Here is a 26,112-nt window from a genome sequence, read left to right on the forward strand (position 1 = left end):
ATCAAAATATGTTTTATGGATGTAGAAAAATACTATATTGAAATCCAAAATTTTATAAATTAATAGGCAATAATAAAAATATCCTTAAAAAGTGAAAGAGTGGAGGATGTAATTCAGTGGTAGGACACTTGCCTACCATGAGCAAGGCTCTCCATACCACAAAAAAGCAAAGGAAATAAAAGCCTTATATAAGTTGACTTTGACAAATTTTCATAATATACTGTAAGAAAAGAAAGATACAAATGCTATGATAGCATTTCTGTACAAAAGCTATGACAAAAACCGTCCAATCTTATATGTATATGTTTATATACATATAGATTTTTAACTATGGACTATGGATAAAAGGATCTATACAAGGTTATTAATTCTATTTATATATGTAATTGGTTATAGAAGATAATGTTAAATCATAATTAATAATAGAAAAATGTTATCAAAGAGAAAAACTGCAGCATAGTTGGATGCCATTAATATAGATGTAAATCTGTACTTGGAAATATGCATCTGTGTAATATGTGTGGAGTGTGAATTGTACACTTATGTTTATCAGTCAGGGTTTCAAGAAGCAGAGAGCACATTCAAAGTTAAAAGAATTGTTTATAATGGAGTGGCCAGTGTGTCGGCATAGATGGACAGTGAAAATAAAGAAACCCAGAATCAATAATAGCAGCAGATCCATTACTGCTCCTATGCCTAAAGAAACCAGGTGATGAATCCTAATTTGCAGCATTTCAGTCATTTCCATGGATAATGTACTCACTCATTTCTTCTATGAAATAATTTCTTAAATAACCAAAGAATGTCAGTGGGAGGAAAGAGACTTAAGATGTAGGACAATCACTGAAGAAAAACCAGGCAAATTGTTTAGACTAGAGGGATTTTTTTTTCCCAACTGCCTGCCGGCTAACTATGAAATAAACCAAAGAAGTTTTCAGTCTTCAGTTGAAAATTAGTGAATGTTCCTCCCTCCAACACTTACATCAGAAAATGGCTTTTTCCTCCTAGCAAGAAGTACACAGTTTCATTTCTAGAAAATAGCAAAGAATAATGCAGGGCTTCACAATCATATTCATTTCAATGAAATTGTGGGATTTCTATACAGTGTTAAATGGGAGAAGTAAAAAGAAAAGAAAGAAATAGGTTGAGTATTATGATGAAGAAGATCAAAGCAAGGTAAAATCATAGCATTAAAGATTTCAAACTAGGTTTATATCTCACTGGTTGTATTTTATATGAGAAAGTTCAGCTTTAATGATTTGTTTTTGACTCTTGGAACAAATCTATTTCCTGTGCTCCCTAAGAACATAGCTCAAATACAAATGATTTTTCTGGGCCTTCACCCAGATAGCAACTTGTAAATATAAATGAGAAAATATTGAATACCTGGAGAGCCGGGAACAACTGAAGGTTTAAGGAAAATTCTTAGAGATTCAGCCTTAAACTATGGTGAACTCAAGCACCATTTATCAGGCCAGCATGTAGAACTAAGATTTTGGAGAATCCTGCCTCCCTTCAACAGAGACTGAGACTCTTGATGCACATTCACTTGTCTTGGTCCAGTGGTTCCCTCTCATGGCAGATGATACAAATGAAGCTGGTGATTGTAAACTACTAAAATTGAGATTTTTTTTTATAGTAGTTTAACAGTGTGGGCTGATAGAGGAGTTTTGTAATTGATTTTGTAATCAATTGGCAAGGGCTCTGTATATACATCTTTGCTTGTTGTGCATGTTATGAATGCATGCCATAATTTCCAGTATTGTATAAGTATTTTAATCTTGTTTGTTCTGTTTTATTGTTGAGAGACATTCTACATAAGTTTTGGGAAAAAATAATTTCATAATTAAAGTATGACTATAGCTGCCTAAGGCCCAATGTCACCTTGCCCACGAGCCAGCTGCTATGGCATGCTGAGACTCCATTTTGCCTCCAGCCACAGATTGAGGCCTCAATGGTCCTGTGATTGATGCTCAAGAGCAAGTGTACATCAGCTGAAGACACCCTGGTTCTTAGATAACTGGAAAGTAATAAAAAAAGAAAGGATTCCCCTGGAGGAAGGACAAGGTTTTTATTAGCCTGCTATCTTGGACCATCAACTATTATAAGAATGTGCTCCTTACTGCCTTCATCAACATAAGATCCTCATGACCTAAGAACCTCATCAGCATAAGATCTTCATCAATATAGGATTACCACCACTCCCAAGTCACCTCATACTCCCTCCAATTATTGTGTGCACTCAATAAATAATGCCTAGCTTGGGAGTGTTTTTGTCTTTGTCCACTCTGAGGCACTGACCACCTAGCTCCCCCTGTATTTGAAATTATGCAAATCTCTATTGTCTTTTTTTCTTTAGCCCTCACCATCTCCCTTTCTAGATAGTTGAAGGATTGATCACCCTCTGATATTTTATATTGTTATTCTTATTATTATTTGCTATTAAGAAGTTTAATAATTTTTATAGTCAAATCTCAACCATTCCTACCATATTTTGTGCCTTTATGTCATATTTTTTTCTCATTAAGTTTATTGGTATATTTTAGGTATAAAAAACAGTTACATACATCATTGGGATCTTGTACCATTACATGAGTATCTTGGTTCTTATTTTTTTCCCCTTCCCCTGCCCTCCCTTCAACCCCTCCACCCTTCCCTATTTGCAAAGACTTTGTTTCCATTTTTTTCTTTCTCATATTTTTTCTATTCCCTTATTTCCTTTCCCCTAACCCTACCACTTCCCCTACTCCTTTAGACCTTTTCTTCCTATTACACAATATCAATTATACATTTTTAAATTATAATATCAAAACTTAGAGGACATTACCATAGATTTTACAGAATTTAAAAGGATATAGAAAGCATATTACAAAAATCATTTTTGAAATAAATTTGACAACTTCTAAGAAGTACCTTGGAATTCAAATTAATGAAACTGACTCTGGAGGAAATATAAAATTTGAATAGCACCTATTAAAGAAAGTGTAGTCCTAGCTTCAAAATCTACCTATGTGACAACAACAGGCTCATATACATTTTAACTGATAAATTATATCAAACATTTAAAGCACAAAAAAAAAAGGAACACTTCTCCCCTCATTTTAGGAAATCAACATTGTGCAAATCCTAAAACTGAATAATGATAATAGAAGAAAAAAGTATGAACATAGATAGAAATTTGTTTAACAAAACAAACTATTAGAGGTCAGATCTGGCAGTATGTAGAAAGTGGTTTTATTATAAGGATATCAGTGTTGATTCAGCATTGGAAGATCAACCCCCAAAAGTCATCATTTTAACAGAGGAAAGGAGAAAGCCATATGATCCTGTCACTAGTTGGAGAAAAAGTATTGGACTAAATTCTACAGCTGTTCATGGTAAAAGGTATCAGGAGACTAGAAGTAGAACAGAAGCTTCTCAACAGATTAAAGACATATACACCATACTTCCAGCAAAAATGCCTTATATGAATGGAGAAGATACAATGCTTTCTCCCTAAGGTGGGGAACAAGGGCAGATATGCCTACTCTTCTATTAAACTTTGAAACATAGGCCTAAACCAAAATAGTCTGGCAATAAAATGACACCATTAGGATAGGATTGGCAAGGTAGAAGCAAAATCTTTATATGTAGATGAAATGACCATCTATAGAGAAAATACTAAAAAAATCTCTAGGAGCCCCTAGAACTTGTATTTGAATTTAGCAGGATTAGAAAACACAAGGTATATATAAAAAATCAGATCTATATATACTTGCTATAAATGAAAAATTGGATATTGAAATTTAAAAGTTATGTATGAGTACAAACGACCTAGAAAAGTAAAAGAAAAAGGAAAAGAAAAACAGTGTTGGAAGACGTTTAGTACCTAATTTTAAGACTTCCTCTAAAGCTACAGTAATCAAGGCAGTGTTGGTGTAAGAAAAGACATATAGATCATTGGAATAAAACAGAGAATCTAGAACCACACATAATGGTCCACTGAGTTTTGAAAGATTATTTAACATTAACATTTTATAAAATATAAACTCAATTCAAGAGGCGCAGAACAGAGAGTGTTTTCAGCAAATGGCACTAGAACACCTGGTATCCGTATATAAAAAATTAACCTCAGGCCGAGGATTTAGCTCAGTGGTTTTGCCGCCTGCTGCGCAAGCACAAGGACACGAGTTCAATCTCCGGTACCAAAAAAAAAAAAAAATTAACCTCAACCCTTTACTTCCGTATATAAAAATAACTTGAAAGGATCTATGAACCTAAATATGAAAGACTAATACTATAAAACTTTAAGAAGAAATTATGCGGGAAAATGTTTATGAATTTAGGGTAGGCAAGAACTTCCTAGGATACAAAAAACATGATGTATAAAAGAAAAACATTGATAAATGAGATTCCATCAAAATTTAGGACTTTAAATGACATCGTTAAAATGAAAAGTAGTCCTTAAACAGACTATATTTACAATGAACATAACTTATGACCAGAATATATAAAGAACTCTTACAGCTCATTAACAGACAACCCAATTAAAAAGTAGACACAAGAAGATGATAAATAGCCAGTAGAGCACAAGGAAAGGTGTGCAACACTAGAATCAGAAAAATACTAATCAGTACAATAACAAGATTGAATTATACACTCATTAGGGAGATGAAGTTAAAAGCTTTAAAAGTCTTGCCATGACTTTTTCTTTTTTTTGGAATCTCCCTCTTTGCATTTAATTTGTCACTCCCAATGGATTCATTCTGCTGGGCTTCCTGGGGTTGTGATCCTCATTTTCTTTTACTAGAATATGGTCTAAAATTTTTTGGAGTTGGTTTGGTATTCATGAAGTTCTTAAGGTTCTCTTTATCATGAAAGTATCTTATTTCTCCATCAATTTTGAAAGATAGTTTTGCAGGGTACATCAATCTGGGTTGGAGGCTGTTTTCCTTTAGGGCTTGAAATACATCACTCCAAGCTCTTCTTGCCTTGAGGGTTTGCATTGAGAAGTCTGCTGTGATTCTGATGGGCTTTCCTGTGTATGTGATTTGTTTCTTTTCTCTCACTGCTTGTAGAATTTTGTTCTTCTGTTGGGGTTCTGGAATCCTAACTATTATATGACTATGTGTAGATTTTTTTGTTTTTTTGGTACCAGCGATCGAACTTGGGTCCTTGTGCTTGTGCACCAGGTAGTGAAACCACTGAGCTAAATCCCCTGCAGTGCAGATTTTTTTTTGATCAAGGCTAGTTGGAGTCCTATATGCCTCACTTATCTGTATGTCAAGTTCTTTTCTCCTGCTTGGGAAGTTTTCTGCCATCACTTCTGTGAACAGTTTTTTATGTCATCTGCACTGTCTCCTGTTTCTTCATTGACTCCAATCAGTCTTATGTTATTCTTCTTTGCATCGTCTATCGGTTGCTGGATTGCTTTCTCTTGGTCCCTTGCAATTTTAAGCAATTTTTCTTTTCCTGGTCACTAATTGCAATCTTACCTTCTGTATCTGAAATTCTATCCTCACATTGGTTCATTCTGCTGCTTAGACTTTCAGTGGAGTTTTTAATCTCCTGGAAATGTGTTTGCATCTGTGTTATGGATTCCATTTGCTTCCTATGTTGGGATTCCATCATGTTCCTCAAATCCTCTGTTTTTTTATCTGTGTCCTCTCTAGATTTATTAATCATGTCTTGCACTATGGGCACAATCTTTGCTGTTATCTGAGAAATTATTTCTGGTTTCATTTTTTCCATATCCTCTTCTGTTGCCAGTTCAGGGAGTCCAGGTGGTTTAGTATCAGATTTTTCCATCTTGTTTCCCTTTGGGGTTGCTGTATGTGACCTGGAAGTCTGTTTTTGAGGCTTGTTTATGTGTCTTCTCATTTCCACGGTGGGCGGTGGGGGGTGTGTGTGCTGCTGGTGCCCAAGTGGCTCACCACCTCTGCGTAGGAGTGGTGGAATTGCAGCAGGGTGCCTCCTCTTGGGCGCTGGGATTGGCTCACCTCCTCTGCCCTAGGAGTGGTGGAATGGCAGAAGGAAGCCTCCTCCTCAGTGCTGGAATTGGCTCACCTCCTATGCCCTAGGAGCAGTGGAATGGCAGCAGGTGAGCCTCCTCCCGGGTGCTGGGATTGGCTCACCTCCTATGCCCTAGGAGAGTTGGAATGGCAGTGGGGGAGCCTCCTCCTGGGTTCTGGGATTGGCTCACCTCCTCTGCCCTAGGAGCAGTGGAATGGCAGCTGCCTTTATGTCATAGTTAGAAAAAACTTTCCACAAACCATAATTATAAAAAATATTTACTACATTTTCTTTTAATATTTCTGCAGTTTTTTAATGTTAAAATATTTAAAGTATGTGTATATATTTTATTGTAAGAAATGAGGTAAACTAATTTATTTCAAATGCCCAGCTCATTGTTCTAATATCAATAATTTGTTAGTCAATCCTTTTCCTAATGATTTGAAATATTGCTTGTAAATTATATAAACTTGGATTGATTTTACACTTGTATTCCAATTTTCTTTCATTTTATTTCTGCACTTGTACCAAACTTTTAATTACTGTGGATTTATGTTTTAATGTTTTGTAAGCCTGTACCTCATTCCTATACTTTTTCAAAAGTGAATTATCATTTTTAAATGTTTATTTTTTGCAGATGAGATTTAATAATCTTTAATTTGATAAAAATAGAATCCTTATTATGTCATTCTATTTCCTAAAACACTCATGTCTTTCCTTTCCTTGATACTTCCTGAATCTTGTCATAGCAACCTCAGTGAGAAATTGGAGTATATTAGAAAATGAGTTTTGAATTCCCAATGGTACCAAGTCATCATGGAAACCCACATCTCACTTTCAGAACACCTCAGAATATACAGTGAATTTAAAAATGTTAAGGAGCCTACAAATATCCCAATTTCATAGAATTCTAGGGGAAGCAACAAGTAAGGGAAAGGAATGACCCAGTCCTACCCTCACAATTCCAACTGAACCTCTCATATATCATGATACTGTACTGTAAACATGCAAAATCATGAATCAAAACCTAAATGATACTCTCTTCCAATGGTTTTGATTATTGTCTTTTTCTTCAAATAAAATTTCATGTGGAAATTCAATATATAAAATACATAGAGATTGGGCCGGGGATTTAGCTCAGTGGCACTGTGCCTGCCTTGCAAGTGCATGGTCCTGAGTTAGATACCCAGCACTGGAAAAAAATACATAGAAAGGAACTCTTAAAGTGCAGGAGTGAGTAAGGAAGGCAGGGACCACCCAAGAACATGTTGTCTTGGAACCCCTGCCCCATGAATATGAAAATGATGATGACTCTTTAAGAAGTGTTGGATTTAAATGAGTGTGTAAGAAGACATTACTGGTGGAACTTAGTGTTTGATCACCAATCCTGACCTATGATAGAAAAAATAATCAGTAGAATAGTGTGACTGGATGTTGTGTGGAATTTTTATTCTAAAAGTTTGGAAAACTTGCAACATGTACAGTAGATGGTTGCTTTTCCTCTTTCAGATTGCTAGCTACAGTGGCTATGTGCAGATTGACTGGAAAAGAATTAAAAAATGCAAACAAAATGAAACAAAAAACAGATAAAGAAATGAGCAAATAAAGAAATACCTGAAATCAATAATATACTTGAAAGAGCAACAGAAGTATTTATCAAATGGAGTATTGTGATTTGTGGAAGGCTTTTTGCTTGGCCTTGCATCTTAAGGACATGAATGTTCTATATTAGTAGATCCAAATGTGAGAAGAGAAGTGGCCAAAGGGTTAATCTCTCAACAACACATGCCATCAGAGTCTTGGGAGCAAGAAGAAACAACTAGCTGAACAAAATTCACATTAGCATTTTGTCATCTGAAGATTTCCAAATGAGTATCTGCATTTAAACAATGTATGTGGTGTGTGAACAATAGTATTCCTAAGAAAATGTGGCTTGTATCATTTTTTAAAATATGATGTCTATTTAGAAACTAGTCAATACAATATCATCATTGGCTATGAATATAAGAAAAAATATGTGCATCTATTGCCCAATAAAACTATTATTCTTTTTATTTAAATAAGATGTCTATTGGATTATACAGTAGAGTGGCAATAATTAAAATTTGTCTCGTAGTTTCAATATTAGAGCTGACTTTTTAAAATAAAAGATGTATTTGCCATAAGCTGAAGAATTGTAGTTCTCTTTTGTAGAAGACTTTGGAAATGGTAGGCTTATTAGACTTAAATTGACTCTACTCCAGTTTTTGGGTTGGTTATTCCTTGCAATTATTCCTTTGATTATATCATAACAATACCTTTCAGAGAAGATTCATATAAATCTTTTATTTTCTGATGTATGTAGTTTAAAAATATATTCCCATATATTAACTTCTAATTTTGTGATTTGTTAATCCTGTGGCCTGAGAAGTTCTAATAATTTTGGAGGCACATATAGCTGGGTCACTGATTCATTTTATTAAGCTTGAATATACCTTCTTTTCCATTCTAAAAATCCTAATTATTATTTTGGCCCCTTCTTCACCAAGAAGTAAAAAGCATCATAAAATACTTAGTAATGTAGTTTGAACCTACAATCTGAAGAACCATGATTTTCTATGTAGTCATAAACTTGTAGTTTAAAGAGAATGTCTCCTTGATCAAGTCTGAGATGTAAGTGCAATGGCTTTCAGGGTTTAGGTAGCATTATGTTGGTTAAACACTAGACAAATGTACTTGTTTCACAGAGCCAACACCATACTGTCACAGAGTCTTCTTGTCTCCAAAACCTTCCCATATTATTAATTTTGTTCATAGAGTTCTAGTTTCCCCCAACCAACTTGGGGAAAGAGCAGAACAAGGTAGATTGAGTACTTCAGATTGAACAGACTTTGCAGATATTGAGACAATCTCCATTTGAGAAGTCCCCATAGTATACTTTGTGCACTGTCAACATGGGACATGCTTTTAAGATTGGATACAGGCTGCATGCTTTTAGTATAATGAGCCTCCTTAAAATTGAATGTGGGATTGATCTTTAACCTCTTTCTTTATTCTCATTAGTGACTCATATATACTGCTAAATTAAACTCAAACATTCTTAAATAAAAAATGTAGAGGAGATCACTCTGGTTAAAATGAGAAGTTTCCTAAACCACTTCTACTGAACCATTACCAGTCTATGAAGTATAATTTGAAAGCTGCTGTTCAAATATCCACCCAAATATCATGATCCTGACCTGCTTATTTTGCACATACTATCATCTCAACCCCTTAAAAAAGGCTCTTGTTTTCTGTAATGAGAACTTTCAGACCTTCAAAGATCTAATCCTCACTTTGGACACTCAAATGCCTCAAGGCTAAGCTAACTATAAGTATGCTTGATAGTGATCACTGAAGAGAGTAAGACTGGTTCTACTACTACAAAGTGACCCTGGTGAGTGACTTTGGAAAAAGCAGGAAATCAGTTAATCTTGTAGATTGAAAATTTCTCTTTTTCTTATTTCTTTTCTTTTACTCTCCTGTTCTGTATTTTCTTCTCTCTTTTTCTCTCTCTGGTCATGAGAATATCTTCAATATTTTTCTTTTGGTGGCAGCATTGCTCCACTAAAATATTATAGTATTTTTCTTTTACCCTTGCCTCTTGAAAAATATCTACAGCTTTAAAGTTTACTTTATTTGAAAAAGTAGTGTCTTGCATCTGGGTCTGGGATTTGCATCTAAGGGAGATTTCCTGGAATATACCCCTAATAATTCTCTGGCCAGGATTTCTTTATTATATAGTAAAAAAAAATGGTCAAGCAGGTCTCATGATCTTCCCATTTCTTTTTTTCACATTTTTTCAATAACTTTTCTTTGGCTATAAAATATACACCTGCTCATTACAGAAAATCTGGAAAACACAGAAGATTAAAGAAAAATATAAACATCATCCATAATACCATAAACAATAGAGGGCTACTGTTTATAGTTTGCACTACATTTCTGCAAATGTACTTTCTTTGAACACATTTTAGTATATAAGTGTGATCATATGGTACATGTGTTCTTATTATTCTTGTTTTTAGCACTTATACCTCATAGACAGGTTTACAAATTCTTTAAAACTTTTTAAAAAGACTAAACAATCCTAAGAGGGAAATTTATTGATGTGAAACTCAGATTAGAAAAACAGAGGGAGCTTAAATAATTACTCTAATGATGAACTTCAATATCATTGTAAACAAGAAGAGTCCAAACCCAAACCTAGTACAAGAAAAAAAATCATAAAGATCAAATTGGAAATTTAAAAAAATTGAGACTAAAAAGGGAAATAAGAAATGGGGGGACATAAAAAGAATAGAGATGTTTCATGTACATGCACCAAAACCCACAGTGAATGTAATCATTGTTTCACAAACATGGACTAAAAAGAAAATAACTGGAGAAAGGTGATCTAGAGATGGAAGGAGAGAGGAGTAAAGGGGAGGAAAGGCAAATAAAAAGAACTGATATGTTAATTACATGTACCTACTCCCTAAGATGAATGCAATATTAAATACTGTGAACACATAATAATAAAATGTGTAAAAAGAATCAATAAATCAAAGAACTGGTTCTTTGAATGAATAAACAAAATAGACAAAGCCTTAAACAAATTTACTAATAGAAGGAAATAAAAGACCAACAACAATGAAATTAGAAATGAGAAAAAATACATCACAATGGACACTACCCAAATCCAGAACGTCATCAGTAACTACTATAAAAAACTGCTTGTCAACAAATTGGAGAATATTGACTAAATGGACAAATTTCTAGACACATATGAATTACCAAAATTCAACCAAGAAGACATGAAAACTTTGAAAACTTAATAATGGCAAAGAAATTAAGACAGCAAAAAACCCCACACCATAGTAACCAAGAAAAGCTCAGGACTTCATAGATTCACTGCAGAATTCTACAAGAACCTCAGAGAAGATATAATGACAATATTCTTCAAACTCTTTAATGGAATTCAAAAGGAAGGAATACTCCACTCATTCCTGGAGGTTAGCATTACCCTGATTCCAAAACTACACAAATATTCAACTGAAAAAGAAAACTACAGTCCAATTTTTAAAAAGAACATAGGTTCAAAAATCCTCGACAAGGTACCAGGAAACACAATGCAGCAAGTAATGAAAAAGATCAGACATCATGACCAGATAGCCTTTGACCCAGCGATGCAAAAATGGTTCATCATACACAAATCAATAACATACGATGCACCACATAAATACATGCAAGGACAAAAATAACATGATCATATCAATAGAAACAGAAAAAACCTGATAAAATCCAGCATCCATTCCTGATAAAACACTGAAGAAATAGGTACAGAGAGACATTATCTCAGTCTGATGAAAGCCATTTATGACAAACCAATGGCCAACATCATACTAAATTGAGAAAAACTTTCCCTCTAAAATCAGGAATAAGCCAAAGATGTCCTCTGTCAACACTCCTGTTCAATACAGTACTCAAAACATTACCCAAAGCAGTCTGTCAAGATAAAGAAATAAAAGGGATATATATATAATATACAAAAAACATATATATATATAAAAGGGATATATATATATATGAAAGGAAGAAGTAAAATTATAACTATTTGCAGATAACATAATACTTCATGTAGTATAGCCATAAAATTCCACCAACATATTTCTAAAATTAATAGCCAAATTCAACAATGTAGCAGCATACAAAATCAATAGCTTGCCTATACACTAATATTGAGCCCACGAAGAAAGAAAATAGGAAAACAATCCCATTTATAATAGCATCAAGAAAAATTCTCCAGTGTTGTGATTCTACCACGTCTGCCAAAGAGGGCTCCAGTCTACTGAACTGGCACCCTTGCATATATTTTCAAAGGAAGTTGTCCTAACCAAGCAAAACTCTTCTCCTATATTGAAGAATTTCTGTAGATCAGAGACACCTTTAAGGAATGAGATATTAATGGTCAGGTGTCTGGCAGCTGAAGCAGACACAGCTAATGAGAAATTTCAATCTTCTCTAGGTGAGCTCATATTTTTTTTGAAATATTCTTCCTAAATTTATTAAATACAAAAATGATACCCAAATTACCAAGTCTCCTGTCTCCAGTTTTATCTACAGTGATCTCCAGTGATCTATCTACTATTTTATCACTCTTTTATGTCTGGTTCATAATTTTCTTCTCATAACACCATACCCAGATAGCAATCCCAAACAGAGGTGGAAGAACAGCAAATGGTAGAGGAAGTACAAGATTCACTAGCATTGCAGTCAATTGCAATTCCTATTACAATGGCAACAGTATAATCAGAAGAGTATTAACATGACCACAACTATCACTTAAATAGTGGCCCAGAATTTATCAAAATATTCCCATGTACAACTATCCCATTACTTCAGTCCCTAGTTTGCTTCTCATTTTCAGTCACCTCTAAGTTCCTGTCTTCTTATGTTCTAACTAGGTGCAGGAACTATCACTCACAGATCCATGGCCCACATATATTCAGAATTACCATTACTAAATATATTTTGAGAAAGTCTCTTCTTTTCTTCATACCATACCTGGCTGAACAGCAGAGCATCATTTATCCAGATTCTATCTCCCTTACTAGTCTTTCAAATAAACACACATCCTTTGGGTTTTAAAGGTATTAACCACTGGTGAAAGAGTGAAGGAAACAAAAATAGCAAATATGGGCAATGAAAGTTTAAGATTCTTAAAGAATTATAAAAATCCTAGTACAGTCTTACTAAAAACCTCAGTGGTATCAAGGCAGCAAAAATCGTGTTGATGTCTGTCTTGAATCACACTGTACAGTCTAAATTGATTGCCTACAAAACTTGGTGCAAATCTGGAATCTCCCCTTAATTATAAGACTGGTTTTACAATTTGGATCTGGAATGTCCTCAAAGGCATGGCCATGTGTTAAAGGATTTGACCTTGGGGATGAGTAGCACCCTTCCTCCACAAGAGCAAGTAGGCCTACACCAGCAGAGTCTCACCCATTCCTCATTTGAGCAAACACCCAGAACATTGAGGGCAAGCAGGCCTGCTCCAAATGAGCAGTGCTCCTGGACAAAATCACACAAACATCCACCAACTCCAAGCAGGTTGTACATTTTGCTTCCCCACAACATAGTGCACCAGAGATGAGGATTAACCAACCAACATTATCCTAGATGAGAAAACACTGGGTGAGAGAAATGAGCTACTAGATGCTAGGACTGCAGACATTAAGTCCATCAGCCCACTCACTCCTGAAGCTTACAATCTTCAGAGACCAGAGGGTTGATCCTGTTCCCTACCTACCAATAGCAGCGAGGAGACACCTAGGCTTGAATGGTAACCATGATCTGGGGAGAAGGGACAGAGTGGCTTCAGTGGAGGGAGGGCACTTCAAAAAGCCACAGTCTGGATCTAACATGGTTGAAGGAGGAGTCACATCTGAGAGACTCAGAGAAGACCAACTAAAAGCAAAGGACATTAGAAGACGGGGAGGGACATACATGCTGAAACAAAAAATCATTTCTAAAGTAGACACTTATAGATCAAACAAAACATACACGTAAGAGTTAAAAAGAGGAAAAGCACTCTGACAGGGCTGGCCCACAAGGCCTCTGCTCTATCTCATCTTGAAAACAACCATTTTGGGAACTTCCCAGATAGCTGAAGGGATCCAAGGAGTGCATCAAAGTGTAGCCTCACAGGATAGACTGGGGTAATACAGACCCTCTTACCTCATCACCCCCTCTCCAAATACTGAGAAGGTTGCAGCCCTTCAGCATTCTTGCTGACACATACGAGCTGCAGGAGACCAGGGGCAGGAGAGGCTCCCTCCCCACCTGCCTCACCTCAAACTCTGAGAAGGCAAACAAGCAAATGCTACTTGTGACAGAAATCATCAATATTGGACTCCAGGCACACCCAAGTCACCGCTAGGAGCCTTAAACTGATCCTACACCAACTGGAATGTTCATCCAGCACACAAAGCAAATATTGATCTGGTTTGATTTTGTACCCAGAACCCTGGGCTCCCTTGAGTGCACAAAGCTCTCACTGCCCTCCACCAATCCTAGACCTGCCAGACTCTGTCTGACATCTAGCACCACTCCCGGGCATCTTGGATTTCCAAAGGGATCTCCAATCCTACTTAGTCTCTGTTTGGTACAGTTGGACTATGAGAATGCATGTTCAGCACCAGGTGAATTGCCTCCACTCTGGAAACATTAGCCTCCACCCTGCATTTTTCCAGAGTCTTGGGCATAGTCCCTGCCTGGCACATTAAGTCAGTCCTCTACCTAGCTAGCAACAAGGATTAAAGGTCTGCCTGTTTTGCTCAGTGCTCTAGATGACTGTGAGACACCACCCAACACCCTGCCACCTGCACTGGGCCTGCCAGAATCTCCCTACATCAGTCCTGGGAGCAACTGGGTTTCCACTTGGTGTCGCAAGGTGACATAAGGCTCCAGCTGGTCCCACCTGGAGCTGGTCCCATGCACACAGGAATATGCATCAGGTACCCAGTGTTGGCTTCGAATCAGAAGGAATTCATACCAGGAGCCTCAGAATACAATGCTCCACACCTTTCCTGGGCTGGTGCTCCAGCTTGGACAGCTGTGACAAACAAGAGTTTACAGACAGGGGACCAACTAAACTGAGAAATTTTCACACAAACCCACACATTTATAAAGAAGAGAAAAGATGAATGTGACTTATAAGATTAAAGTCTGCAGGCTCTGGAAGAAAATATTTTACTGGAAATATGTAGGAATTTTTTCATCTTTGTTTTTCATTTTCTTTCTTTTCTCTCTTCTTTTAAACCAATTTTTCCTTTTCCTCTATTGGTATATTATTATTATTATTATTATTATTATTATTATTATTATTATTGGTGGAGTTTGGATTTGTATCACCCATTTTCTTATTCGCCCTTTTCAAAAACTTAGTTTTATTTTGAGGGTGAATAATTTTTTCTCTCTCCTTTTCTTCTCTCACTCTCTTTTAACCTATTTCTTGAGTATTTTTTCTTATTTTCTTTTCTGGTAGCAAAATCTCCATTTTCTACTGTTCATCCTTATCCTAGTTGTTTTTTTTCTGCTACTGTTATCTAATGTTACTAATTTTTCTTTACTCCATTTAAAAAATTTTATTAGTTGATGTTTGCAGTACATGCAGGTTACAGTCATCTTGAGGAATGGTTACATATACATACTCAAGCTTGTGTCTTTTCTTTTTTAATCTCCTTTTCCTTCCTTCCCCCTCTCTTTCTCCTCCTCCAGTTCCTCTATCACATTTTTTATTCTTGTTGATATTATTAATCTTAGTTCATGTTATGGCATATAATGTTTACATTAATTGAGGTTATTAGGTTCTTGTACATGGCACATCTTTATTTTCTTTATTTCCCCTTTTCCTTCTACTCACCCCTTTCCCTTGTTCCCTAAGTCCTCTTCCCTATTGCAAGAGATCCAACAACTTCTCCCCCTTTATCTCTCCTTTATTATTCTTTGTTTATACTTTGCCTCACTCAAATGAGAGATACCATATGGTATTTGAGTTGTATGTCTGGCTTATTTCACTCAACATTATATTGTTCAGGCGCATTCATTTTCCTACAAATGTCTCAAATTTGGCCTTTTTTTAGAGCTGAGTAGTATTCCATTATATATAGATACCACAATTTCTTTATCCACTCATCTGTTGATAGGTATACAGGCTGCTTCCAGGATTTAGCTACTATAAATTGTGCTGCTATAAATATTGGTATATATGTATCATTGTAGTATGATATCTTAATCTCATTGGGGAAGATAATCAAAGGTTGGATAACTGGGTCATATAGAATTTCCAATTTTAGTTCTTTGAGAAATCTGCATACTGATTTCCACAATGGTTCTACTAGATTACATTCCCATCAAGAGTGAAGGAAGACACCGTTTTCACCTCAGCCATGCCAGCATTTGTTATTGTTTGACTTCTTGATGTTTGCCATTCTTTATAGAGTAAGATGGAATCTTAGCATTGTTTTAATTTGCATTTCTCTAATGACCAGAGATGTTGACTAATGACCAGAGATGTTGAACATTTTTTCATATATTTGTTGACCATTTGAACTTTTTCTTCTGAGAAGTGTCTGTTCATTTCTCTAGCCCATTTCTTGACTGTGTCTTTAATTTTAGGTAATTTAATTTTTTGAGTACGTTGTATATTCTAGATATTATTCCTCTGTCTGGGAGCTGGTAAAACATTTTTCTCATTCTGTAGGTTGTCTCTTCACACTACTGATTGACTTTTTGCTGTAAGAATCTTTTCAGTCTGATTTAATCCCATTTGTTGATTATTGCTGTTATTTCTTGTGTAATTGAAGTGCTGTTTGGAAAATACTTTCCTATACATATGTCCACTAGTATTTTACATAATTTATTTTCAGGTAGTCTTAATGTTTATATCTTTGATCCATTTTGTTTTTAATTTAGTATATGTTGAGAGTTAAGTGTACAGTTTCAGTCTTCTGCAAACTGGTTCTTACCAGTTTTCCCAACACCAATTGTTGAATAAGTTGTCTTTCTTCCAGCATATGCTTTTGGTACTTTTGTCAAAGATTAAATAGCTGAATGTCTGGGGATGTTTTAGTATCTTCTATTCTGTTCCCTTGATTCAAATATCTGTTTTTATTCTAGTACCATGCCACTTTTGTCACTATTGCTTTGTAGTATAGTTTGAATTCAGGTATTGCTATGCCTCCTGCTTTGTTATTGTTGCCCAAAGTTGCTTTTACTATTCTGGGTCTCTTCTGGTTCCATATAAATTTTAGAGTTGTTTTCTCTAGTTCTGTAAAGTATGCTGCTGCTATTTTGATTTGGCCTGCTGTGAATCTATATAACAGTTTTGGGAGTATGGCCATTTTGACAATATTGATTCTGCCTATCAAGGATCAGGGGTTATCCTTTCATTTCCTAATGTACTCTTCAGTCTCCTTTTTCGGAATACTATAGTTTAATTTGTAGAGGTCTTTCACACCTTTTGTTATTTTAAATTCTTAGGTATTTAATTTTTCCTAAAGCTCCTTTCAATAGTATTGTTTTCATAATGTAATTCTCATAGATTTAATTATTGGTATATGCAAATGCTAATAACTTTTGAGTGTTAATCATGTATCCTGCTACATCACAGTAGTTGGTTATTAATTTTCAAAGTTTTTTTGGTGAAGTTCTTTGGGTCTTCTATATAAAGTATCATGCCATCTGCAAACAATAGTAATGTGTGTTCCCCATCCCCTCCCCCCTCATTCCTTGCTCTTAGACAAGGTCCCATAGACCCCTTCCAATTTGCAAGATAGCACTTTTCATCTTCTATTCTTCTTTTATTATACCTTTGATTTCTTCTGTATACATTCATTGTTCAGTATTGTATTATTAAATTTTCAGGAGCTTTTCCCTTTTCCAAAATTTCTTGTCATTAATTGTTATTCTCATTACACAGTGGTCTGATAGTATGCATGGAGTAATTTCTACTCTGTTCTATTTACTTAAGCAGTCTTTGTGGACTAGTACATGGTACTTTTTTGGAAAAAGTACTGTATGTTGCTGAAAAGAATGTATACTCTGAAAAGAATGGAATACTATGTAGATATCAACTAAGTCCATATGTTTAAGGGTTTGGTTCAGCTATGATATCTCTTTATTAGATTTTACTTTTGTTGATCTATCTCTTTGCAAAATTAGAGTACTAAGATCCTGTACCATGATTGTGTTAGTGTTGATTTGATCTTTTAATTTCAGCACTTTTTATGAAGATAGATGCTCCAGTATTTAGTGCATAAATATTTATAAATGTTATCTCTTCTTGTTGGATTGTTCGCTTCACTAGTATGTAGTGACTTTCTTTATGTCCTCTAGTTTGTTTTGGTGTGAGGTTTACAGTGTCTGATATTAAAATTGCTACCCCTGCTTGTTTTCAAGGTCCTAATTGCTTCTACCTTTTCTGTGATTTCTTCTGTGATTGATTTTTATTTTCGTTGCACTGTAGTCTGATAGTATTCATGGGGTAATTTCAACTCTTTTACAATTACTTATGCAGGCTTTGTGAACTAGTATGTAATCTGCTTTGGAAAATGTACCATGTGCTGCTGAAAAGAATGTATACTCTATTGTAGAGGGGTGGAATACTATGTAGAGATGAACTAAGTTCATATGTTCAAGGGAGTGCTTGAACTCTGATATCTCTTTATTGATATTTTGGTTAGTTGAACTATCTCTTTGCAAAAGTAGGGTGGTAAGGTCCCTTACTATGATTGTGTTAGTGTTTATCTGATCCTTTAAATTTTATGAAGATAGATGCTCCAGTATTTAGTGCATAAATATTTATCAATTTTATCTCTTCTTGTTGGTTTATTTTCTTAACTAATATGTAGGGAAGCTACTTTATCTCTTCTAATCAGTTTTAGGTTGATGTTTACCATGATTGAGATTAAAAATTTTACTGATGCTTCTTTGGAGGTACTGGTGCATTAAATATTGTTTTCCATCCTTCAGTTTTTAGTCTATGAATCTTTTTTATTACATTAATTTCTTGGTTAAAACAGACTGTTGGATTGATTCTGTTTTTCATCCAGTCTGCTCACCTGTGTCTTTTAATTGGAGAGTTGAGGCTGATGATGTTGAGAGATATTACTGAAATGTGTTATTTACTATCATTGCCTTTCTTATCTCTTGGTGAATCATTTGGGTTTTTTTCCTGACAGTTTTTGTTGCTGTTTACCTATTTATCTCACTGGTCTCTTCTGTTTTAGCTGTGTCAGTCCCATTATTTCTGTTGAGAATATTCTTATTTTCTCGAGAGCTGGTTTAGCACTCATATCTTTTCACCCAGATTTTTCCATCAAAATAACTTATTTCTCTTTCTATTTTGAAAGACAGCTTTGCTTAATAAGTTAATCTGGTTGAAAGTTATTTACTCTTGGGGCTTGAAATACTTCACTCTGAGTTCTTCTGGCCTTTGGGGTTTGTGTGAAGATGTCTACTATGATTCGAATTGGTTTACCTTTATAGGTCATTTCTTTTGTTTTTCTCGGCTCATTATTAAAATACTGGTTTTTTTGCTAGATATTTGATAATTTAATAAGAATATGCCTTGGTGAGCTTCTTTTTTGTCATATTTGGCGTTTCATAAGCATCACTTACTTTTATTTTAAACTCTTTTCTTATATTTGAGAAATTTCCTTTGTTTTCTGCAAGCATGTTAGTGAATGCATCTGTGTTATCTTCTAATTTTTATCTAACTGCAATTAGCCTTAGATTGATCTTGTCATCTGGTAGCTGCTGGATAGTTTTCTCTTTTTCTCTTATTTTCTTTGTGGTTTCTTTGAGCACTTCATTGTAATTCACTATTTTGTCCTCAGTTTAGGCACTCTGCTCTCATATTGGTCATTTCTACAATTCATTCATTCTATACAGTTTTATATTTCAGGTATTTCTGACTTTTTTTTAGAGGATTCCATATCCTTGTTGAATCTGTCATTCAGATTTTGAACTGTATTCATTAGCTCATTCAATTTTTTTTTTTTACTTATTTCACTGAAATTCACTATGGGCATACTGGTGAAATTACTGCCAACTTTTGGTTCATTCCCTCTTTGAACTTATATATTTTCTTCATCCCTTCTAAGAACTTTTCATGTATTTATGCTTTGTGGTTTTTATTTTATCCCTTTGTGACCCTTGGTCTGCCTTGGGAGAGTTGGAAGAACTCAGGGGTCTTCTGCTGCACAGCTTCCACATGCTCTTCTGTGTATCTGTGGTTTAGTTTGTATATATATATATATATATATATATATATATATATATATATTTATATATAGCCCACCTTTCCCCCCTCTTTTGAGGGTATTCAGGTTGGGGACTAGAAAACTGAGGAGAATTTGTGGCTTATATGGAGATTTTTAGTAGGATGTTGCCTCCCTGTGAATAATTTTCAGCTTTCTATGTCCACTGGAAGTATTTACATCTTCTTTTATTTACATTAAGTGATTTGGGATCTGTCCTAGGCTTTGCTAAAAGAATTACTTATGGTTATAACAACATTAGCAGATTCAATCATATACCACTTTTATATGATAGACTTGCAGTTACACTTCCTCCATGTCTATATCCTCTATGCATTCTTTGACCATGTATTATTTGTAATTTTTCTGCAATGAGGTAGGTAAGGTGGAGGGAGTAGAATGGAAGGTGGTTCAATGAGGAGTGTAAAATATTAAGGGAAAGTCTTGTGTGGGGATGATAATAGATGAGAAGAAAAGTTTGATGTGGGGACTGATTCTATTGGAGTACTTTTAGTTGAGTTGAAGGGTTAGTATTGAGAGTTTTGAGAGGATATTTGTGGGGGCAAGGGTCAGATCTGGAATGTAGGAGATTTACTTTGTGATTGAGGAAATCTCTGTGCTTTTCAGAACCTGCTAGGTAAGATGTAGGAGAGTCAAAGGATTAGGACATGTAGGTTCAAGTGTTAATACTAGAGAATATAGAAGTGACTGAGGAGAGCTAAGTATGGGAAATTAAAAGCTTGGAAGGAGAAGTTTATGTATTTGGAAAAAATTAAGAAATATGGTAATAATGTTGTTTTGGGAGTTGGAGGTGAAGAAGCTAGATAGGAAGCTGAGACAAAGAAGAGAACCTAGAGGCTTATTAAATCAGGACCAATGGAAGAAAAAATTACACAAATGTGAAAACCTAATAAACACACACACAAATAAAAGAACATAACATAACCTCACACTATTAAATAATTCAAGAAGCAAAACTTCAAAACTATATGATATCTAATGGGAACAAGGATTAAATACTCCAGTGAACATGTGGTTCACATGTAGCTCCTTTTGCCAGAGATTTTGAGTGCTCAAATCTCTTTTGAGATAGAATCTGTTTGGTAAATCTCTTGTCCCTTGTTCCATTTATGATAAATTGTCTTTCTGTGTGTGTTTCTAGTTGCTGTTCACTGAATGTCTCTAAAGTAGCTGCTCCTCTACTCAGCCATGTTGGATCTTCTAGATCCTTCCTTTTTGATCGATCTTTCCTCAGCTTTTATGATGTGACTCCTATAATCAACCACATTGAATGCCCAATTCCAGCCAATCAGTTATAGTGGTATCTGTCAGGGTAAGTTGAAAACATACCATGAGGAATTTTGTATCTCCCTTTAGCCTAGAGAATAAATTCACAGTTATAGTGTAAGCATCATAACAGCCCAGGTACGAAAAGTTTATAGAAGGGATGAAGAAACTAGATGAGTGAAAAGAGGAAACGAACCAAAAATTCACAGCAATTTCACTCAATATACCCATGGAGAATTTGGGGAAAATAGGTAAAAAATTGGACAAACTAAACAAAATAGTTCAAAGCTTGAATGACAGATTCAACAAGAACATAGAATTCTTTTTTTTTGTATTAAATTCTTTTATTGGTACATTGTAGGTATACAACACAATTACATTTCTCGTTGGGAATTGTACCTTTATATAATGCATCTTGGTATAGAATTCTTGAAAATATGTCAAACAGAAATTCCTGAAATTAAAAAAATTATATAGTATTCATAAATTGCAGAAATCACCAGTGTGAAGAAGAGTGTCTGAAATTGAGCACAACATAGTGGACTATAATGAAGTACTCAAAGAAGCCACGAAGAAAGTAAAAGAAAAGAGATGATGATCAGCAGGCACTAGATGATAATAAGAAGACCGATCTAAGGCTAATTGGAGTTTCAGATAACCTCGAAGATAACACAGATGGATTTACCGACATGTTTACAGAGATCATAGAAGAAAATTTTCCAAATGAGTTTAAAATACAAATAAAAGACACTTAAAGAACATCAAACAAGCATGACAAAAAGGAAGCTCCCAAAGCATATCCTTATTAAATTGCCAGACATAAATTGGAGGACTTGATCAAAAAAACTGAATCATAAGATACTTTACATAGAAGATCCAAAGAACTCCACCAAAACACTTTAAAAATTAATAACCAACTACTATGATGTAGCAGGATACAAGATAAACACACATAACTTATTAGCATTTGCATACACCAATAATGAAATCTATGAGAATTATATTATGAAAACAATACCATTCAAAGGAATTTCAAGAAAAATGAAAAACCTAGGAATTAACCTAACCAAGGATGTGAAAAACTTCTACAAAAAAAACTATAGTACTCTGAAAAAGGAGATTGAAGATGACATTAGGAAATGGAAAGATGTCCCTTGCTCCTGGATAGGCAGAACCAATATTGTCAAAATGACCGTACTCCCAAAACTGTTATATAGATTCAAAGCAGTCCCAATAAAAATAGCAGCAACATACTTTACCGAACTAGAGAAAACAACTCTAAAATTTGTATGGAACCAGAAGAGGCCCAGAACAGTGAAAGCAATTTTGGGCAACAATAACAAAGCAGGAGGCATAGCAATACCTGACTTCAAGCTATACAACAAAGCAACAGTGATGAAAACAGCATGGTACTGGAACAAAAACAGATATGTGGATCAATGGAACAGAATAGAGGATAAAAACTTCCCAGACATATTCATTTATTAGATCTTTTACAAAGGAACCAAAAGCATACAATGGAGGAAAGATAGCCTAGTCGACAAGTGGTGCTTCTATCCTTGGAAAATGGAAATGGGTCCTTGGGACTAAGGGCAAGGAGTGAGGACGGAGAGGATGGGGAAATTGGGGAAATGAATAGAATCAACATAAGCTATGTAGAGCATCCTAACAACTTCAATGAATGTAAACGTTATATTCCATGGAGATGGTCTAAGTTTAATATTATCAACAAAAATGAAAAAGGAGAAAAAAACTTAGAAGAGTATGGATAGGGGGAGAAAAGGGGAAGGGGATTAAAAAATGAAGCAAACCATATTATGTGCATGTACCCACTACCAAGATAATTGTTAAATGCATGTACTGCAAACATGTACTAGTAAAAAATTTGGAATAAAAGTTATAGCCCATAAAGTGAGGCATAGAAAGTCATGGCAAACTGGATTGCAAGACTTCAGATCTTGGAAAGAAAGCACTCATTCAAAACACAGAATTTTTTTCCTTTGACTCAATTTTTTTAAACTTTTATATTATGTTTTTTACTAGTACGTGTTTGTAGTTGATGTTTGCATTCTTTGTAGGGAATTGGTACATGTACATAATACATCTTAATTCTTTTTGTTTTCTTACTATTTTCATTAAGTTTATTGGTACAATTGAGATATGCATAATGATCACATTCATTATAGGGAATTTGAACCTGTGCATGATATCTTTTGATTCCTCTTTTATTCCTATTCCCTTCTGCTTCCTTCAGCCCTTTTTCCCCTCCTTACTTACAAAGCTTTCTCTCCATTTCATCCTTCTTTTCTTGTTTTATTCTTTTCCCATCATTCCTTTCCCCTTACCCCCTCCATAGTTCCTCTTTTCTATTAAACAATTTCTTCATATTTTACAATATCTGCTATATATTCTGATCCTTATTTACACTTTCAGTTTCTCAAACCAGAGAGACAATGTGATATTTACACAAGTGTGTCCAATTTATTTAACTTAAGACTATGGTCTCAAGTTGCATCCATTTACCTAGAAATGTCTCAAGTTTATTCTCCTTTTTGACTGAATAGTATTCAACTATATTTTAAAAATCCACATCTTCTTTATCCATTATTTGGTTGATAGGCATTTGGGCTGTTTCAAAGATTTAACTATTACAAACTGTGCTATAAATAGGAGTGTGCATATATCACTGTGGTATGATGCTTTTAATTCTTTTGGGGTGATACCAAGAAGGGGAATAGCTGGGTCAAATGGAACCTCTAATTTTAATTTTTTGAGGAATCTCCACATTGATTTCCACAGTGGTTGCACCATTCTACACTCCACCAACAGTGCAGAAGTGTTCCTTTTTCCCTGCAGCCATTCCAGCATTTGTTTTTATTTGATTTCTTGATAATAGTCATTCTTTCTGGAGTGAGAGATTAAATTAGTGGAAAGAGAATTTTATTCATGTGGTCTGAAATTCCAAGTAAGAGGAATTTATATACCACCATTAATAAGACTGGCTACTAAACAAATATCTTACTGCCATGGTAAAGATCTTACTTAGAACTACAGCCAGGCCCAGTGGTGTATGCCTGTAATCCCAGGACTCCGGGAGGCTGAAACAGGAGGATTACAAGTAAAAGGTCAGCTTGGGCAATACAGCAGAAGGCTTTGGCTCAAAAAAATTTTTTTGAGAAAAGACATCACGTTTGTCATTGTTTCTCAAAATTCAATATATCAAGCTGGGAATGCAGCGCAGGGATATAGTGCCTGTTTAGCATGCACGAGGCCCTGGCATCAGTCCCTAGTACCATAGGAATATGAATTTATATTTCTTCAGTGTGTACATTCTTATTTATTTCTCCAAAGTGTAAATTGAAATATTTTTTCATTAATTTTATTAGTACATTTTAGGTATAAAATATTTTGACATTCATTATTGGGAATTTTTACCTTTACATAATATATCTTGGTTCTTATTTTTCCTCATTCCCCTGCCCTCCCTTCGACCCCTCCATCCCTCCGCATATACAAAGACTTTGCTTCCTCCTATTCCTTTTCTCATGTTAACTCTATTCCCTTCTTTCCTTTCCCCTATCCCTCCCACTTCACCTTCCCCTTTGGACCTTTTTCCCCTATTTCACATTATCTACTATATATTTTGATCCTTATTCACACTTTCAGTTTCTCATACGAGAGAAACTATATGGTATTTACACGTCTGTCCTACTTATTTCACTTGAGTATCCAATCAATGTGCATTCATTTAGCTATAGATGTCTCTAATTTTTCATTCTTTATGGCTGAGTAGTACTCCATTTTATTTAAAAAACACATTTTCCTTATCCAGTTTCCAGTTGATGGGCACTTGGGCTGCTTCCAAGCTTTAGCTATTACAAACTGTGCCTTTATGAGCATGGATGCACATATATCACTGTGGTATGATTCTTTTAATTCTTGTGGGAACATACCCAGCAGGGGAATAGCTGGGTCAAATGGAACCTCTAATGCTAGTCCTTTGAGGTATCTCCATACTGATTTCCACAGTGGTTGCACCAGTCTACACTCGCACCAACAGTGGAAAGGGTACTTTTTCCCCCACAGCCCCGCTAGCATTAGTTATTGGTTGATTTCATGATAGCGGGTGAGGTAGAATCTCAGCGTTGCATTCATTTGCATCTCTCAAATGATGAGTGATGTTGAACATCTTTTCATGTTTATTTGCTACTTCTACTTTGTCTGAGAAACATCTGTTCATTTCAGATGCCCATTTTTGAATTGGGTCTTTAAATTTGGGAGGCCTTATTTTTTATATATTCTAGAGAGTAGACCTTTGACTGGGGACCAGCTCAGCTGGTAAAATTTTTCCCCACATTGTGAGTTGTCTCTTCATGCTGTTGGTGGTTTTTCTTGCTGTGCAGAAGCTTTTTTTTTTTTTTTTTGGTACCGGGGATCAAACTCAGGTCTTTGCACTTGTGCAGCAGGCAGCAAAACCACTGAGCTAAATCCCCGGCCCTACAGAAGCTTTTTAATAAGAGACCCCACTTGTTGATTGTTTGTGCTAGTTCCCTTGCAACTGAGGTTTTGTTCGTGAAATCTTTTCCTACACCAATGTCTTCAATAGTTCTATATTGTTTTTGCTATTCTAGGTCTCTTCTTGTTCTAGATTAATTTTCAGATTGTTTTCTCAAGGTCTGTGAAGTATGCTGTTGGAATTTCAATTGGCATTGCACTGAATCTATATAGCAGTTTTGGTAGTATGGCCATTTTCACTATATTGGTTCTTCCTACCCAGGAGCAAGGGATGTCTTTCAATTTTCTGATATCCTCTTCAACTTTTTTTTTTTTTATCAGAGTGCTGTAGTCTTCAGAGTAGAGGTCTTTGATTTCTTTCGTTAGGTTGCTTCCTAGTTATTTCGTTGTTTTGGCCAGGGCCCAAGTTACTGGTATCTTGGCAGGGCCCTGGCTGGGACCTCTACACCTGCGCCTCACTGTTCCATGGGGCTTCTCGCTGGATCTTCATATA

At 35.3% G+C, this 26,112-nt stretch overlaps 2 pseudogenes across 1 annotated transcript in view; both read left to right on the forward strand.

The window, feature by feature from the left end:
- Positions 1–11,531, forward strand: part of LOC110346223 (FUN14 domain-containing protein 1 pseudogene) — a 28,789-nt pseudogene extending 17,258 nt beyond the window's left edge.
- The window catches only part of LOC147822459 (zinc finger protein 106 pseudogene), a 146,700-nt pseudogene that overhangs the window by 97,791 nt on the left and 22,797 nt on the right, over positions 1–26,112 (forward strand). The window lies entirely within an intron of this gene.

Source organism: Heterocephalus glaber, unplaced genomic scaffold (assembly GCF_053883595.1).
Source record: "Heterocephalus glaber isolate CG9 unplaced genomic scaffold, H.glaber_assembly_v1.0 deba00001613, whole genome shotgun sequence".
In the NCBI taxonomy this organism is placed as follows: domain Eukaryota; kingdom Metazoa; phylum Chordata; class Mammalia; order Rodentia; family Bathyergidae; genus Heterocephalus; species Heterocephalus glaber.